This window comes from Canis lupus, chromosome 15 (assembly GCF_003254725.2).
Source record: "Canis lupus dingo isolate Sandy chromosome 15, ASM325472v2, whole genome shotgun sequence".
NCBI classification, from domain to species: domain Eukaryota; kingdom Metazoa; phylum Chordata; class Mammalia; order Carnivora; family Canidae; genus Canis; species Canis lupus.
Genome location: NC_064257.1, coordinates 1,541,146 through 1,558,011, shown reverse-complemented (window position 1 = coordinate 1,558,011; position 16,866 = coordinate 1,541,146). Strand labels below are relative to the sequence as shown.

General features: G+C 57.1%; 1 protein-coding gene across 8 annotated transcripts in view; it reads right to left on the bottom strand.

Annotated features, from left to right (window-relative positions):
• The window catches only part of HIVEP3 (HIVEP zinc finger 3), a 459,145-nt gene that overhangs the window by 120,134 nt on the left and 322,145 nt on the right, over window positions 1–16,866 (bottom strand). Inside the window, exon 3 of one of the 8 annotated variants that reach the window (XM_049093977.1) lies at window positions 16,304–16,372. The exons of 6 other annotated variants lie outside the window; for them this stretch is intronic. The gene's annotated coding sequence lies outside the window, so the exon portion shown is untranslated. Of the gene's footprint in view, window positions 1–5,120; window positions 5,316–16,303; window positions 16,373–16,866 lie in introns of those variants that run through there. One more of the 8 variants, XM_049093978.1, reaches the window with a different exon arrangement.

Sequence of the window (16,866 nt, the reverse complement as noted above, 5' to 3'; positions counted from 1 at the left end):
AGGAAATGCAACTTGTCTGTGCCCACGTGGCTAGTGAGCGGTGGGATCCACCAGGCTCCGAGATTCTTGAGGAAGCAGCCTCTCTCCTAGTGCTCTGCCCAGAGCTGAGCCCACAGAAGGACACAATCCACTGGTGGTGAACAAACGCGTGAATGATAGAGTAGGTTAGAAGCGCACCTCCTGCATCTCCCACAAGCCAGGTGTTTCCCCCCAGCTGCCCCGTACACGGGCGTCGGGGATGGGAGGGCCCGCTGATGTGGGGGGAGCACAAACCTCACTCCCCCTCTCTGAGCCAATGGATCTGTCAGAGGCATGGAAAGTGCTGCTGTCCCTGGTCCCCACTCGGCCCTCAGCTCTCCCCCAGAGCTGGAGCTCCGCAATGCAGAGGAGCGGAAAGAGGGCCGAGCCGGGGATGCTTCAGCCCAAGGACTGGTGTTTACGACCTGGAGTGTACCCTCTTTTCAAAAGTCTGCTGTTTGGAGCAAACTGGCCCATTTTTTATTGAGCCATGTAGTAGCCAATTCACAAATACTGTAGTTGTTTTATCATTATCATGCATGTTTTATATTAACCACCGACACTACTGGTTGCTGTGCACCTGCTACATGCCAGACACACACATCTCCTAAGATGCCTGACGCAGGTGGATTCCTATCCTCCATGCGGCCACCCTGTAGGTCAGTGTTAGTGTTCTCATATTACAGAATAGGAAACTGAGGCTTAGGAGAGGTAAAGGGACTTGGCTGAAGAACATGCCAGATAGGAGGAGACAGACTTGGGTCTGTCACCCTCCCACCATGCAGCTGGTGTGGGCCTGGGACAGGGAGGTTAGAGTCACAGCTAAGGACGTAGGAACTAGAGGCTGTGCCTGCCAGACTTCCGGGGCACTCAGGTGGCTGGGCTCCTCATCCCCAGGCTGAACTTCGAGCACCAGGGCTTCTCCACATGCCCACATGCCATCCTGAGACGCTCTGAATCATTTGGGGTGGGACCTGGAAGTCTTCCTTTAAAAACTGTCAGGTGACAGCAAAGGATGCCCTTGGTGAAGAACCCTGTTCTCAGTCCTCGGGGGCGGCGGGGGGTGAGTGGAGCATTTTCTCACATCTGTACCCTCTTCCAGAGGGTTCCAAAATGTTTCTTATGAAATCCAAAGAATTTCATGGTTTACAAAGAGTAGTTCAGAAGCTGAGACCTTACAATTCTCAGATTTTCAAGAGAGCGACAATAATTCTGATCATCCACAAGTGAGGTGTAAAGGTGTGTCTTTATTCACCATGACAACTGCTCCCAAACAGCGTGCTGTTTATGAAAAGGACTTTGGAGCCCAAAGTCCTGACTTTGAGTCTTAGGTCTGCCCTTTACTAGCTGTGCAACTCCAGGCAAATGCATTCAACAAAATAGTCATGCAGCCATCAGCTCTGGGCCGGGAAGAGTGAAGATACAAGTGGACCAGAAAAGCCACCACAATCTCTCTTAGCTCACAGTTCCTCATCTGTAAAAATGGGAACCAACAGGTACTAAGTGCCTATGACAACATGTGAGGCCCTGGACCCTCTGGTTCTCTCTTCACTCTCCCAAGGGCCTCAGGAGGCAGGGTCTCCTATATTCTGCTTTGCAGCTGAGGAAGCAGAGATTCAGGGGCCGGGTCAGCGGCTTGGATGAGCCTGCAGTGGCCGTGTGGTGGTGACAGAGCTTTCTCCCCACCCTAGCACACCCCCCTCGGCCGGCCCTCCCCCCCTTGGCAGATTAGCCCACAGAGTGCGCGGGATAATAGGAGAGAGTGCTCTGCAGCCGATCAGGAACTGCACAGATGTATGACATCATGGTTATTAATAATGGAAGCGGCGCAACTAATTCACGATCCCTCCAGATGGACCACCTGAATTGTTGTGAACCTCCTGCAAACAGAGCATCAAATTTTATCACGGTAGAGCTGGCAGGGGCCTTAGGAGTCCAACCCTCTCCTCATTTATAGGGTTTAGAGGTAGACAAGAAGGGAGGGCAGCTCCCCGAGAGCCCAGAGGCAGCCCTGCCCCCATAGCCCAGGACTCGCCAAGTTTGGCTTTAGTGATGGAGCCACTGAAATCAGGCACCAGCCACCACCCTCTCCAAGGGGTGTCGGTAAGGGACACGGCATGAGCTGCAAGTGCGGCGTCCCCACGGGCCCTGAGCCCAGCTCCTTCATGCTGCAGGGCCTTGAACCTGCTGTTCTTCTGCTCCGAATACTCCTTCCCCAAATCTCTGCATGGCTGTCACCTTTTCATCATTCAGATCTCGGCATAAATGTCAACTCCTCACCAGCGGACTCCCTGGGCCCCATCTTTAGCTTCACCCATTGCTCCCTAACCATCACACTTCCATGGTGTGTGTCACTGTTTAGCCTTCTCTTGTCCATTACTATTCATTCTCTCACCCACCCCCCAACCCACCCCCGGCGGAATGTGGGCTCCAGGAACAGAGGATTCAGTGGTTTTCCGTGCTGTAATCCCTAGAAAGGTGCCCGAGACCCAGCAGGCACTTAGCAAACACGCTCATGAGTCCCCCTGGATGTTGGTCTGGGTCACAGCCACCCTAGCAGCCAGCAGTCCCTTGCTCGCTCCCTCATTCAATAAATGCTTATTGAATCCCCTCCTCGGTGCCAGGCATTCTGCTGGGAGCTGGGGATTCCAATCAAACAAATGACACAAAATCCTTGCCCTAACAGAGCTGTGATGGTTGATTAAAACAAACAAGACAGAAGCCAGAGCTGTCAGTCACGTCACATGTGACCAAATGATAGCTGACCAGAAAAAAGAGAAAAAAGGTGGGGGGATCAGTATGGCAAAGATGGGAAAAATGAAACAACTCTGGGGAAATGCAAACATCAGATGGGCTCTGCAAGGGCTTCCTATATGCTCAGTACTCCTCCCGAGGAGCTGGTGCCAGGCACTCCCACCAGCTCTGGGGAGGTGGGGACCAGGGGACATGCCCATTGCTACAGGTGCCTCTGAGCTGCAGCCTGGAGCACCACAGGATGGATGTGTGTGAAAGTGTGTATAACGGTGGAGGTGTGTGTGTACAGAAGCAGGTGAGTGAGAGTGTGCATATGGAGGAGCATGTGTGTAGGTGTGGGATATGAGTGTGAATGAGCACACCGGGTCGAGTGTGAGCACATTTGTGCACAGGGAGAGAGGGATTTGTGTTTATAAATTGATATGTGAGTGTGTAGGAGTGTGTGTGTGTGTGTGTGTCTACGAGGTCTCTGCTTCCATGACTCTTTACCAAAGGTTCTACACCTTTACACACTAAAGTCCCCAAAACAAATGACACACAGTAGCGACCCAATGACCATTTGATTCATTCAACAATAAATCATTTAAATCTTTATGTTTGTCTAGTACATCCTGCAGAGTGTCCACACAAAGCAACAAAACTGGCTCCAGAAGAGAATGATCAACTTCTGGATATAACTGAAGGGGGGTGAGAGCACTGGATGAGGAGTCTGGGTTCTGGTCCCTGTTTTACCACTATCTTGGGATGCTGTTTAAGTTGTGTGACCTCAGAGGGGCCACTGAACTTCTCTGAGCTTCTATCTGCTCTTCATTCAAGAAGGCAATTACAACTTAGCTCTCGAAGTTTGGTTGCAGGTCTGCAGCACCACAGCATCACCGCTGGTAGCCCCAGAAGCACTGTTTCCTAGGACAGGAAGCACGTGGAACTTGAAAGGGCTCTGGGGTCAACAGGGGAAATGCTGGCCTTGACAATGTCAACCAGGTTCTTTTATTGCAGTACTTCTCAGAACCTTTAATTTGCCAATATGGATGGTAATTGTCCAGCGGGGGACCAAGAGCTTGCAGAATCTGCCAGACTTGTTAGAACACAGAAACCTTTACTCACCACACAGCTTTCAGAACTAATGCTCCACAGAACATGCTTTGGGGGCTCCGATAGCAGGCACACAGGACACTTATTAGAGCCCCCTTTCTTGCAGATGACTGAACAGAAATGGCACTCCATCTCCCTAAATCACAGAGCAGAGCCATGGCAAATGCCAGCCCAGAATCATCCAAACCATGGCAAGCGGCATGTGCACAGGGCTTTTAGATCTACAAAACATTTTTATTTACATGATCTCAGTTCTCCCCGACAATATTCACGTGTGGACCTTCCTACCCCTCCCCAGTTTGCAAATGATAAAATGCAGCTGAAAGAAATGAAAGAACCTGCCCAGAGCCACTAAGTGATGGGCTCAGAACTTGACTTGACCCGTTTGCACTGTGTCCTTGATCAAAAACCATCAATGAAGACATTATGGGCTTTTTTTTTTTTTTTTTTTTTTTTTTTTTTTTTTTTTTATGGATAAGCCATTGTAGCCACTGAGCGGAGCCCCCTGCAAGATGCAGCGGCTGACCCCACCTGCACCTGTTCTGCAGCCGCCGCCGCCGCCGCCGCCGGCACTCCGGGCACCCTGCACTGGCGGCGGGGAGGGGAGGGGAGGGTGCTCAGAGAGATGCCCGTGGAGTAGGAGCTGCTCTGGAAACACCCCGGCTGTGAGGCTGGGAGTAGCTCCCTGCCAGTCACCACACCCTCCCCACCATGCCAGGGACACCCCCGCCCCCCCGGCTGTACCCCTTGTGCCAGGTGCCATTCTGCAGGGTGAAGGGAGCGGGGGGGGGGGGGGGCGGGCAGAGCCAGAGCTACGTTGTTTAACTCACTCCCCAGAAGCCCGGGAGCACCGGCTGAAACTGCCACCGCCTCCAGGGGGAGGGCGGCCGGGCTGCCAAAGCCCCTCCGCAGGCCCCCCTCCCCGGGCGCCGGGTCCCCCGGGAGCGCCCGGCCCGAGAGGCGTGGCGGGGTGAGGGGCTGCCCCGGGCTGGGGGGCGCTGTGCCAGGCGCGAGTGTGCGAGGGACGCGGGAAGGCGGGAACGCCTGTGTCACCCCAGGGCGGTCGGAGAAGTAGCGTCCGGGAGGCGCAGGCGGGAGCGCGTGCAGCGGCGCTCGGAGTCCCCGCGGTCCCGGAGGCGCCCGCCCCGCGCCCAGCCCCGTGCCAGCGGCGCCCGGGGAGGCGCCCGCGGAGGTGCCCGGGGAGGGGGCCGGGGAGGCGCCCGCGGAGGCGCCCGGGGAGGGGGCTCGCTGCTTACCTGCCGGGCGGGGGCCGCCCTCCGCTGCTCCGGGCTGGGCTGCGCGGGGCTGCGCCCGGCCTCCGCGGCTCGGCAGCGCCCGCTCGCTCGGCTCCGCCCGGCTCGGCTCCGCCCGGCGGTGCCCCGGGCGCTCGCAGGCGGCCCACGCGGCGCGGGGTGGGCGCGGGGCGGGCTGGCGGGCGGGCGCGGCTCCGGGCCGCCCCGCGGCCGCTTGGAAGCTCCTTATTTGGGCAGTGATGTCAGGGGAAGTCGCAGCGCCCGGACCACCCACTTCTTTCCATTCACTCCCCAGAGTTTCCTGCCGCCCGGCCCGGGGGACCCCGGCGCCCGCCCTCGGGGCGCCCCGCTGCCCGGTCCCGCGCCGCTCGGGGTCCCGCGGGCCGGGGGGGGCGGGTCTGCGCGGGGAATCCCCGGGCCGGGCGGCGCGGGGTCTGCGGACAGGCCGTGCCCTCGGGCGCCGCCCCTCCCTCCCTCCGCGCCCGCCCCGGCCCGCGCTGTCATTTCCTCCCGGGCCCTCCGGGAGGGCGGCCAGGGAAGCCCCGCGGACCCTCGGCCGCACCCCGCCCGGCGGGCGCCCATCGCCGTCCCCGAGGTGCGCGCTCCCCGCCCGGCGCCCCGGGGCCGCCCGCTGCCCTCCCGAGGCGGGAACACGCGCGCGGGGCTCCAGCCCTGGGGAGCCGGTGCGGGGCACCCCGGGCTTCCCGACCCTGACTTTGCCCTCAATCACTCGGATCCAGGCTCTGGCCAGCCCCACTCGGCCCCCCCACCCCTCAGGGAGCACAGTGGCTGGAAGGGGGGCGCCTGGACACCCCTCGGGAGCCGCGTTTGCACACTGGCTGGAGCGGGCGGGGGGGGGGCGCCTGGACACCCCTTGGGATCTGCGTTTGCCACATGCGCCCCCTGAGGCTCAGCCGAGTCAGGTGATCTGCCCGCCGCGCGGACCCCAGGTCTGGCTGCCTCTAGCCAAGCTGCTTCGGGCCAGGAACAGCCTCAGGAGGGCCCAGGGACTGGGGCCTAAGCCAGGACTACAGCAGGGCGACCTCAGTGCCCAGGGTGCCACCTGAGGGAGGCATCCTCAGGTCCTGACAGCTCAAGGACCCACAAGGTGACAGGCCATTACTCTGACCAGGGAGGCCTGCAAGAAGGCCCCAGGAGGCCCTGCCCATCAAAGGGAGTGGGTTCCCCCTGCCCAGAGGCCACCTGGGTCCAGGGGACATAGTGACCCCGGGGGATTTCTGTGCCTTCTCCATACAACAGCACCCAGCAGAGGTTCCACCCTCCTTCCAAAGGCAGCTTGAGCAAGCAAACCCCTTCCAGACCACCAGCTTCACTGGAGGGAGCCCCGACTCCCAAAGGGGCACCACACTCCTAGGTTCTGGCAGGGGTGGGGGAGCTGGGGGGCAGCGGGGAAGCCATAGCTCCAGGGCTCGCAGGGTGAGAAGGGAGGGGGGATGGCGGCTGGACACAGTCACATGCACAACTGCACACCTGCCGCCAGTCGCCAAGCCTCCCAGCTGTGCTGGTGTGCGCCACCACCCCAGTGTTCCCCATCTTCCATCAGCTCCCAGAGCCTGATCTCAGCTGTAATTGGGTTCTCCCCTCTTCCCACAGGGAAGGACCGCACTCCCCAACCTGGAATGTAAGGCCCGGCAGCTCAGCGCCGCTGTGACTTGCCCAGTGCCCCGCCCCCACCCACCCGCTCTCCAACCTTGCACCAGTTTTCAGTCCTTGGGGTCTGCACAGACTTTCCTTCTGCCCGAGATGTGGTCTCCCCTCTTCCTGCTGCCCTTCACACCCTGAATCGAGTCTGCCCTCCATACAGGTCCCTCCCTCCTCCCTTGATTAGGGCAACAGGGACACGGTGCCCCCTGGGTCAGGTCCCTGTCCATCACTCCACTCCTGCCCAGTCTCCACTGTCCTGCTTTTCACTCCTGCATTTCTGGTGGGAACAACTCCAGGTGGGAGAAAGTGGATGTCCTGTCATGATTCATATGCCCCGAGGGGTGACTTTTCGTCACTTGTGCAAAGGCTCAGATGACAGCCTTGCTCCTGCGCCGTGATGAGCACCCTCCCCCGGCTCTGAGGAGTGGCCCTGCCCCACTGGAACCTCCCAGTGGATTCAGTCACCTTCCTGTGCGGCCACAGGCAGCTCAATGCTTCCTGCCTCTAGAGATGCACCCATCTCCCCAAACAGCAGTCCGCTGGGAGCGCTCTCTCCTCTCTCCAGCTTGGGAACAACAAAGAACTTCCATCTTGGTTCTTCTCTCCTGCCAAGACTGACAAGTTCACAAATGTTTGTTAAATGAATGAAAGGTCTTCCGGGGCAGATTGAAAGACAAAAATATGAGAAGGGGCAGGATGATCCAACAAAGAATTGTGGCTGAGGTGCAGGGGTGCAGGCTAGGGGCTGGGGTAGAGGGTGGGCTTCGTGGCCAGACTGGACTGGCTGCTCTGGAGGCCGAGCCAGGGTGCCATCAATAGAGTGGCTGCCCTGCTGGAGCTCTTTCCTTGGATTGCTCCTTTGTTCCAACTTTCTGTGGCTTGGGATTTGTCTCCCCACTCCAGACTCATTCCTGTGCAGCCCCATCCAGGCAGCCTGGGATGTCCCTACCCCAGTCCCCCAACATGCCATCCTGAGCTGGCCTTAGCAAGGTGGAGAAGGGAGGCAGGAAGGTGTCATGTAAGGAGCACTTTCACAGTGCCAGACATAGTCACACTGGCTCCATCCATCTGTGGCCATTCTCCAGCCTGGAAATCCTCATCCAGCTTCTCCCACAACTAAAGCCACCTACCCCCACCTGGAGACTTAGCTCCCATCCCAGTTCTGGTAAATTCTCACCAGAGACCAAAAAGGTGTTCAGGCCTCTAGCCACAGGGCTCAGGATGCAGGATGGGGGCAGACAGCCCTGCTTCAAAGCTAGCAACTGAGCCCAACTCCTCTCTGTGAGCCACCACACCTCCCCTGGGGCCTGGGGCACCTTTCCCATCCTGTAGCTGGATGGATCCCAGGTTAGAAGGCAGGTGGTACCAGGTGCCAGTTTCTTCCTATCAGCCTATCCCCAGCATCTAACTGGGCCAGGTCTTGAGAAATTTCCAGAGCTTGGCCCTGGGGGCCTTCTCACATTCCTTCATTCCTCACACATGAATCAGGCCCCTTCCCTGTTATGGGAACATACAACTCACAAACCTGTGTTGTAGGAGTTCCATCCAAGGATGGAGACTGGCGGGTAGATGGATCGTCCCCATAAGAACTTGCTAAATGCTACATTGCTATTTGCCAAGCTGGGGCCGAGGTGGGGGGCACACAAGGTGGGAGATAAGATTCATTCCACGTCTGGGGCTATAATTCAGGGAGGCTGTGGCCCAGGTATCCCAGGTTAGATCGCTGACTGCTTATTTCCATGGAAGTGCTACACACACACACACACACACACACACACACCCTGGGCTTGGTTCTGCTGTAAAGTCAACATCACTCTGTAGAGACTTCACAAGCTAGAAGAGATTATAGCAGAGGGCAGGCTTGGCATCTGATCTGTCCTCTAGGAGGCTGTCTCTCTGCGAAAGGTCGTTTCCAGCTCCTAACAACCAAATTACAGACACGGTTTGAGAGCACCTGTCATTGCTAAGGAGCCGGGGACTGCCATGGTGTTCTTGGGAAAGCTTTCCAAGTGGGGTTGAGCAATCCGCCCTGTGGGCCCTCCAGGTGACTGATGCTTAAGTCTTATACCTACTTACCAGCCATCCCCTCTCCAACACCCTGTCCCCTGTGGCTACACTCTTCTGGACTCAGATGCTTTGAGTCATTCTACTGTTTGTGTGTGCACAGTGTGCACAGGCGGCGGGTGCTCTCTCCATAGGTCACACGAAACATCAGTCCTCACTTCTCACGGAGGCAGCCACCTCTCTCCTAGTAAAGAGACCTACGGACTCTTACAGTTCACAAAGATCACCCTCTGGGGTCCCAGGCTGAGGTCCCAGCCTCCACCTCTCTCCCCAGCCTGGGGGCTGTGTTTCCAGCTTCCTGCCTCAGTGGGGGCACTCACGTCGTCCCTGACCTGATGCTGTGGGTAACAGAGGGGCCCTTAGAGCTACGCGGACCTGGGTTCAGATCCCGGCCCTATGCTTCCTCTGTGACCTTGGGCATAGTACGTATGTCACTGACCTTGACTTCTTCATCTCAAAGGGCTGCAGTAAAGCTTTGAAAAGCGACTGCAGTAGAGCCCTTGATGGAGTATCCAGCACCCAGTAGGTGCTCAATAAACAACAGTAATAGTTATTCTGTTTGCACACTGTGACCTAGAATCCTGCTCCTCCCATACTGTTTGCCTTCACCAACAGGGGCACCCAGCACCCCAAGATTGAAGCCAGAATCCCTTCCCCATGCCTACTGTCCACGCCAGGTCACCACCATCTCCCGGTTACGGCAGCCTTCTCCCTGGTGCCCTGCCCACCCCTCCCACCAGTCCACTCTCCACACAGGTGGAACTCCCTAGGACAAAGTCAAGTGGGTCCCTGCCCAGCCGAACTACCCTGTGTATTAATGCCTTTTATAACTGCACCTCAGTTTACCTGTCCCAGCCTCCCGCCCTCTGTACCATCCCTGTCTGCCCTCTGCTCCCACCATACAGAATTGCTCATTGCTTCTGAACCTGCCAAGTGCATTTTGCACATGCAGTTCCCTGTGCTATTCCCGTCACTCCTATCTGCTTGGCTGGCTCCCATTCAGCCTTCCAGGTCAGCTCAGAGGCCACTTCCCTTACGGAGGCCTCTCTGTTCTCCAGGTGGCAGTGGCTACTTCCCTCTCAGTGAACCTCCAGCACTTGGTACACACTGTCTGGCACGTGCCCAATGACATGTAGTCATCTTGTTGCTCTCTCTGTCGCCCCTTTTATGTTCTGCAGCTCTGTCCCCAACCACATTTTACTCAGGGCCAGGAATGTCACGGGTATTCAGGGCAGGCCAAGGACCCCTCTGGCCATCCTATCCAGTAAATGACTATAGAGGGCAGCCACCCTCAAGCCCATCGACTTTGTTTTCCCCAAATGACAAAAGCATCCTCTTTTCCTACACTTCAGACTGACCCTTTGGCCCAGCCTGAGCCCTGCATCTGCCTCATTCTGGCTTTTCAGCAGCATTTCGGGGGACTCCGTGGGGCCCAGGTGGGGAGGGCGGGGCCTTTGGTTCCAGGAAATCAGAAGATTAGTCAAGTCACACACTCTCCTGGCAGCTATGAGAACAGGTTTTCCCCAAGCCAAGGGACTGACTTGCAAGATCATCAATAACAATAAATATTTACTCTGCACATGGCTTTGACTTGCCAACGGGAGGTGCCGAAGTAGTGCATCAACTTCTAAGGCCTGGATAGAGACAGTCTGGGTGCAGGTCCTGACTCTGACGCTGACTAGCCACTGAACCCTGCTTAGCCTCAGTTTTCACAGCTATAAAATGGGAGGAGAACAGCTCTCAGGGAAGGATTGCAAAGATGAAATGGGAGCTGATGAAATTACAGGAGAAAATACATTTTAAGTATCAAGAGCAGAAGCTGGCAGCAGACACTCAGTAAAGGAACCCCCCCTTCCACTCAGGCTCTTTGGGGGATACTTTGATGCATAAAACTTAGTCTTTGGCAGTAGCTCATAAAGTTGGGGGAGAGAATTTCACCATAGCCCCATAAACACAGAGACAAGGTAAACAGTAACCGGTAAGACAAGAGAGAGTTTTGGGAGCAGCGAGGGGGAGAGGGGAATTCTGGGACGGCCTGAAAGCCCTCTCCCCTTGTGTGACTTGTATCCAACAGTGACTGCGGCCGCCCCTGAGGCCAGCCTGGTGCAAGGGGTGGCGGGGCGGGCAGTGGGCAGTCGGGAAGAGATCCCAAAGCCGGACCGGTGAGGCACGATGGAGCCTGTGCCCCTCACAGTCTGGTTCCAGAGAGGATCCGAACCCTTGGGAGATAACTACAATAACACACAGCACAGAACATACCAGAAGGGGACATGAATGTGGGACGGGGTGGAAGGCCTTTTAAAGCCTCCATCATCCAACACCAACAAAGAAATCTGGAAATGGTCTTGCTTCAGCCCTCGGAAGCAAGGCTCACTACTTTAGGTTCACTACCCCCCCGCCCCCCTCCCCCGCAGCCTTTCTGACCTCCCAGGGCCCTAGGTGAGGCCTCCAACCTCCATCCTTCAGCCTTGACGTCCTCCTGCAGGGTGGGCCCGGCCTGAGTGACGGCCACCAAGTTCCCTACACACAGTATGAATTTTCACGTTCCACGCCTTTGCTCATGCTGCACCCTCTACCTTCTGTGCTCTCACGTCTCCTCTTCCTGCACCCACCCTTCCCTTCAGCTCCCCTATTAACTCTCCTTGACTATGTCGTGAACTCACCCTGCAAGCTCTCCTTCAAATGCCTTGTTTTTCTTACTTTTTCCCAACCAACCCACCCTCTCAGTAGAATTAAAAGCTCCCTTTCCAATGTTCCTTGCTTTGCATACGTCACCAGAGCTCTTAGCATGGTATAGTAGGGTATCCGTGTCTGATGCCCCCACTAGGTTGGGAGAGCACCGAGGCTCTGTGCCTGACACCTAGTAGTTGCTCCACATCCAGGGCACCTGGAAGGCCTTCTCCTGTATTTCCCACAGCTGAGGAGTATAGCAGCCTCTGTCACTCTGCCCAGAATTGCAGATAAAGTCCTCAGTGATCCCTTCAGAGCTCCAGGCACTTAACATTGTCGTGCTCCCTCCATCCTGGAAATCTGCCCCCAAGCCTTCCTGCTGATTTCCAACCTGCCCCTCAACCCTGCCCTGAATCTGATGAGACGAGAATCCCGGCTATGTCCTGGGGCACCTGGTGGGCACCACTTAGAGAGGGCTGGGTCAGAGGAGCTAGGGATAAGTGGCCGTGTCCTCAAGGGTGGTGGGCTGAAAGAGCCCCAGGGACCTGGGGAGGGAAAGGCAGGCACATGGATTCAGTAGCTGGCTCTGAGCTTGGAGGTAAAGGATCAACAGCAGTCTGGGGGTGGGGAGGAGGGTGTGATGGTTAATTTTATGTGTCAGATTGGCTGGGGCACAGGAGGCTCAGATATTTGGCCACACATTTTTCTGGGTGTGTCTCTGAGGGTATTTCTGGATGAGATTAGCATTCAAATCTGTAGACTGAGTCAAGCAGTGATGGGCCTCACCCAGTCCATAGAAGACCTGAATAGAACAAAAAGGCAAAGTAAGAGGTAACTCCTTAGCGTGACAATGCTGAGACACTGGTTTTCTTCCAGCCTTTGGTCTCAGACTGAAACACCAACTGTCTTTGAGTTGCAAGGCTGCTGGCTTCCAGCCTGGAACTTGTACCATTGGCTCCACTGGTTCTCAGCCCTTTTTCCCGCTGGTTCTGTTCCTCTAGAGAACCCTGCCTCGTTACAGACAACTGGCGTACAAATTCCATGGACCTCAGGAGGGGCCCACAGTCCTTATTCAGAGGCCTACTGGTGCAGCGGCTCTCCAGAATGGGTAGACATTCCCCATCTCCTGGCATCTGGAGTTGACCGCACTCACCTGGAGAAGCTCACTGCAGATAGACGCTACCTGTCGCCCCTCCATGGGCCCCCAGCACCCAACAGGTGCTCAGTAATGCTGACTGAACAAATAAATACCTCATACTTATCTGGGTAGCCCTATATAGTATGGGGCACAATCTCAGCCTCATTTCCAAGGCTCTGAGATAGGCAGGACAGGGCCAGCAGCCCCGGTGCCACATGAGCAGGTGGTCCAAAGAGGACCTAGAGCCAGTCCTGACAGCAGGGACCCTCCTCTGGAAGGGCTGAGGAAGGATGCCGCCCTGGGTCCAGGGGCCTCTGCCTTGCCCAAATCCATACAATCTCACGTGAACGTTCAGTGAGCACCTACTACAGGCCAGGTCCTGTTCTGGGGACTCGGAGTAAGTACATTAGTGAACAAAATGGACAAGAACGCCTGCTCCCCTGGACCTTACACTCTAGAAGGAAAAGACAAACAATAAACCAGACATGGAATAAATAAGTGAGTTATATAACATGTCAGCCGGAAGTATATGCTTGCAGAAAGCACAGAAAGAACAGAGGAGGGAGATCAGGAACCAGGGGTGGGAGGCGGGTCACAAATTTAAACAGGGGAGTTAGAGGAAGCTGTGTGGAGAAGGTGGCACTTGAGCGATGGCTTGGAGCAGGTGAAGTACTGAGTCGTGCAGCTACTGCGGTGGGGGGAACCTTCGCGGGCAAAAGGAACAGTCAGAGCAAAGGCCCTGGGGCGAGACTGCGTCGGGCATTTTAATTACTCGGCGCCTCACAGGCCATTGTGAGCAGTGCAGCCCAGGAGAACTAAATGAAGGTGAGGGCCGTGGGCCTGGCCCCCGCAGCAGGCCTCGGAGGCATACCCTCCCTCTTCTCGGAGAGCAGGCTCCAGCTTGGGCAAGCGACGAGAGGGGCAGAGGATCCCCGGCGCAGGAGAGGGCAGCAGACAGAGAAGAGGCAGCGAGAGATTTTCCTTGATTACCACCCTCCTCAGCTTCTGCTGGACACCCCGAAACTCCCACCTGTATCATTCCCGGGGACCAGCCTCCTTGCTGCCTGACTTCGGAGGTGGGCTGCACACCTGCTGGGACGCTCGCTGCTGGGGATGATGCTGGACGGGTTGTTTAACCTTCCACGGGAAGCCTTCAATGCCTACAGACCCAGCTCTTGAGGGCTGGGTGGAGGCGGGAGTTGGGTGGGGTGGGGGCTCTCGGGGGATTTGCAGGAATGAATCAGAGAAGGAGCTGGAAAGCGCTACAGGTAGACTGTGGAGGAGCTCGGGCACCTCCACTGGGCCTCTGCGGGGAGGCAAGGGCCCCCTCTGCCTCTGCCACACAACGGCAGGTGTAAGAAGCAGATCCGTTCCGCAGCCTAGATGAAGTTGCAGTCAGCAGCCTAATTTTAGACTGGGCATCTGCTCTTCCGTCCCAGAGACTCGGCTCTGTCTGGGATTCACTCCGTCTGCAACTGCCAGAGAAACCAATCCTGTTCCACGGGTGCAGGCCCTGGCGGTACCCACAACAGAGCTGGCCCCGGGGCCCCCGCCACGGGGAGGCCCCTAGGAGCTGTGCTACAGCAGGACATCTGCCTCCTCCTCACGGGGCTCCTGTCTCACATCCAACGGCCGTGGGTTCCTGGGGGTGCCAGCTTTGGTTTCCATTCTGCTTCCCCCAAAGCTGGGGGAGCAAATGTGGGTCTGCCTCCACCAGCACGGGAGGGCCCATTGGATGGGAATGGCTCTTGGCCATCCCCGCGCGCCCAGCTCTCACCCCAGAGGAGTAGAGCCCAGGAGGACCAGGCCTAGGAAGGCACCCAGGAAGGGTCTGCTGTCCCCAAGTCTCCCCAGTGCAGGTGACTTTTTGAGTTGGACTTTGAAGGCTGGGTAGGTGTTTATTAGTGGAAAGGGCCACTGGGGTGGGGTGGAGGGTGGGGTGTTCCACCTGAAGGAACAAAAGCCCGCAAGAGCTCTGGATGTTTGGGAATGCCTGAAGGCAAGCGGGGGAGGGAGGTGCAAGGGGGTGAGCCACCTGTGTGTCAGGGTTGTTGGGCCCTAACTCTGAGCCAGACTTGGGCTTATGCCCCCAGTGGGAGAGCCTGTGACGGGCTTTGGAGCGCACTCCCCCTATGGGTAAGTATGGGGGCTCCCAGGTACAAAATCCAGGCCCCTCAAATCCGGGGGAACCATCTTCCTTGTCCCCTCTGTCCGTGTCCCATCTGGCCCCGCGGGGCCCGCCTCCACTTCCCTGGCACACTCAGGGCAGTACCAACCACAGGGCCCCCTCCCAGACCCCCACCTGAGCACCGGGCCACGCGTCTCCTGACGTCACACCCACCCTCCTGGCCACTGGGGTCACTGCTCCATCCTTGCCTCAGTTCCCAGTCCCACGGGCAGGATCCTTCACTACTCTGGACTCAACCTTTCCAGCTGGTGCCGCCAACTCAAGAGCCCTTGAGAATGACCCCACGGTCCACCTTGGCCTCCTCTTCCTCCCTCGGCACCGCCCTGTGGTGACCAGGAAGGTTCTGGCTTGTGGAAGGTGAGCTCTCGAGGTTATGGGCTTTCTACATCCCCTTGCTTGGGTCCTCCAGCGCCTCTTTGCGATGTTTATCATTTATCCCTTTCTACAGGTGACAGATCAGGAGTTTGCTGAGGTTAACTGGAGGCTGGTCACCCAGCAGGAAGTGGTGGAGCTGGGGGATGGACCCCCATCTGTCTGTCTTTCTTCCTCTCCCCCTACCCCTGAGGGCGGGGCCTGAACAGCTGGTCCAGAGCAGAGGCAGGCGGTCAAGCCCTCTGGCCAGTTTTGGTGGGTCGGGGAGACCTGGAGGGCGAGACAGCCCTCACCCGGGATCCCTACCTTGACGCCCTCCAGAAAGAAGGAGTTAAAAGCTTATGTAAAGAGATTTGCAAATAGATCCTACAAAACAACATTTGGATGATTTAAGTGTTAAGGAATCAGAACCATATGGATTAAATGTCCCTGACGTTACGTATGGTTTTAAAAATTAGAAGGAAATGTACTGGGAACACATACACGTATAAAATATGTAAGGCCAGACCGCATTTCTAGCTTTGTGGACATGGAGTTATTTGAAAAACACGACACAGCATTCACCCAGCTTCTCCCAGGCTGGCCCTCCTCTCCCCTCCCCTCCCCAGGCCCTGTCTTCTCCCCACACCAAACAGGGCTCAGCTCCCTCCCCAGGGACCCAGCCTGAGAAAGAGACTTCCCAGAACAGCAGGCCTGATGCTCTAACCACAGGACCACTGGAGCCAAACATCTGGGTCGGGAATGGCTGGGGTTTCCCCGGGGGCCAGACGGGGTGGTGGTCGCAGGTGGAGACGGGGTGGTGGTCGCAGGTGGAGGGAGCCACTGGGAATGTCCCAGAGGCCTGGAAGGGCTCTAAGAGGAGACGCTGAGACACTGTGGGGAGGCAGGCGTTCCAGGTGTAGTGCTTTCGGTTCCTAATTGCTTCTGTACCTCGCTCAATTCTTCTGGCAACCGTGGTGGGAAAGAGTCATCACCCCCACTTCACAGGAGGGGAAACCGAGGCTCGGGGTGGGGGTGGGGGCTGGGAGCCCTGGATGGCTAGCAGACAAGGCACCAGACCACAGCCTGGGCTCCCTGTCACTCACTCACCCGGGGCTGCTCACACTGCACCTCCATGCTTTGAAGCAAACCAAAACCGTGAGTCCACGTCCAGTTTAACTGAGCATTAAAAAAAAAAAAAAAAAATTATTTAAAAAAAAAGGCTGGGTTAGCTCCTCAAAGCTGGTGTATCTGGCACAGTGTTTTTGAGGACTCCCTACATCCCAGTAAATCGGGTTTGGTCGCGGCTGCAAATTGCATGTGGCGCTGGGTCGGAGGGGAGGGTATATAGTGGTTGGTTCTGGAAAAGGTAAACTATCAGAAGCCACCTGGTCAAATCCTGGTGCGGAGGAGAGGAGACAGGAACATGGGGGGGGGGGCAGGGGCATGGCACCTCCCCGACCCTCACCTGGCCCCTGCAGAAGGTGGCTTTGCTTCTCCTCTGCAGAGAAGGACACCCAGGGGTGGGCAGCAGATGCAACATCCCCACAGACACACAGCTGCATCCCGATCCAGGCCCCTCCGACACCGGGACCCCCCAGACGTTCCCCAAAGCTGGCCCCGGCTTAAGCAGAAGCAGGCCCTCCAGGAGCACTGAAGGCCCCCAGGTATAG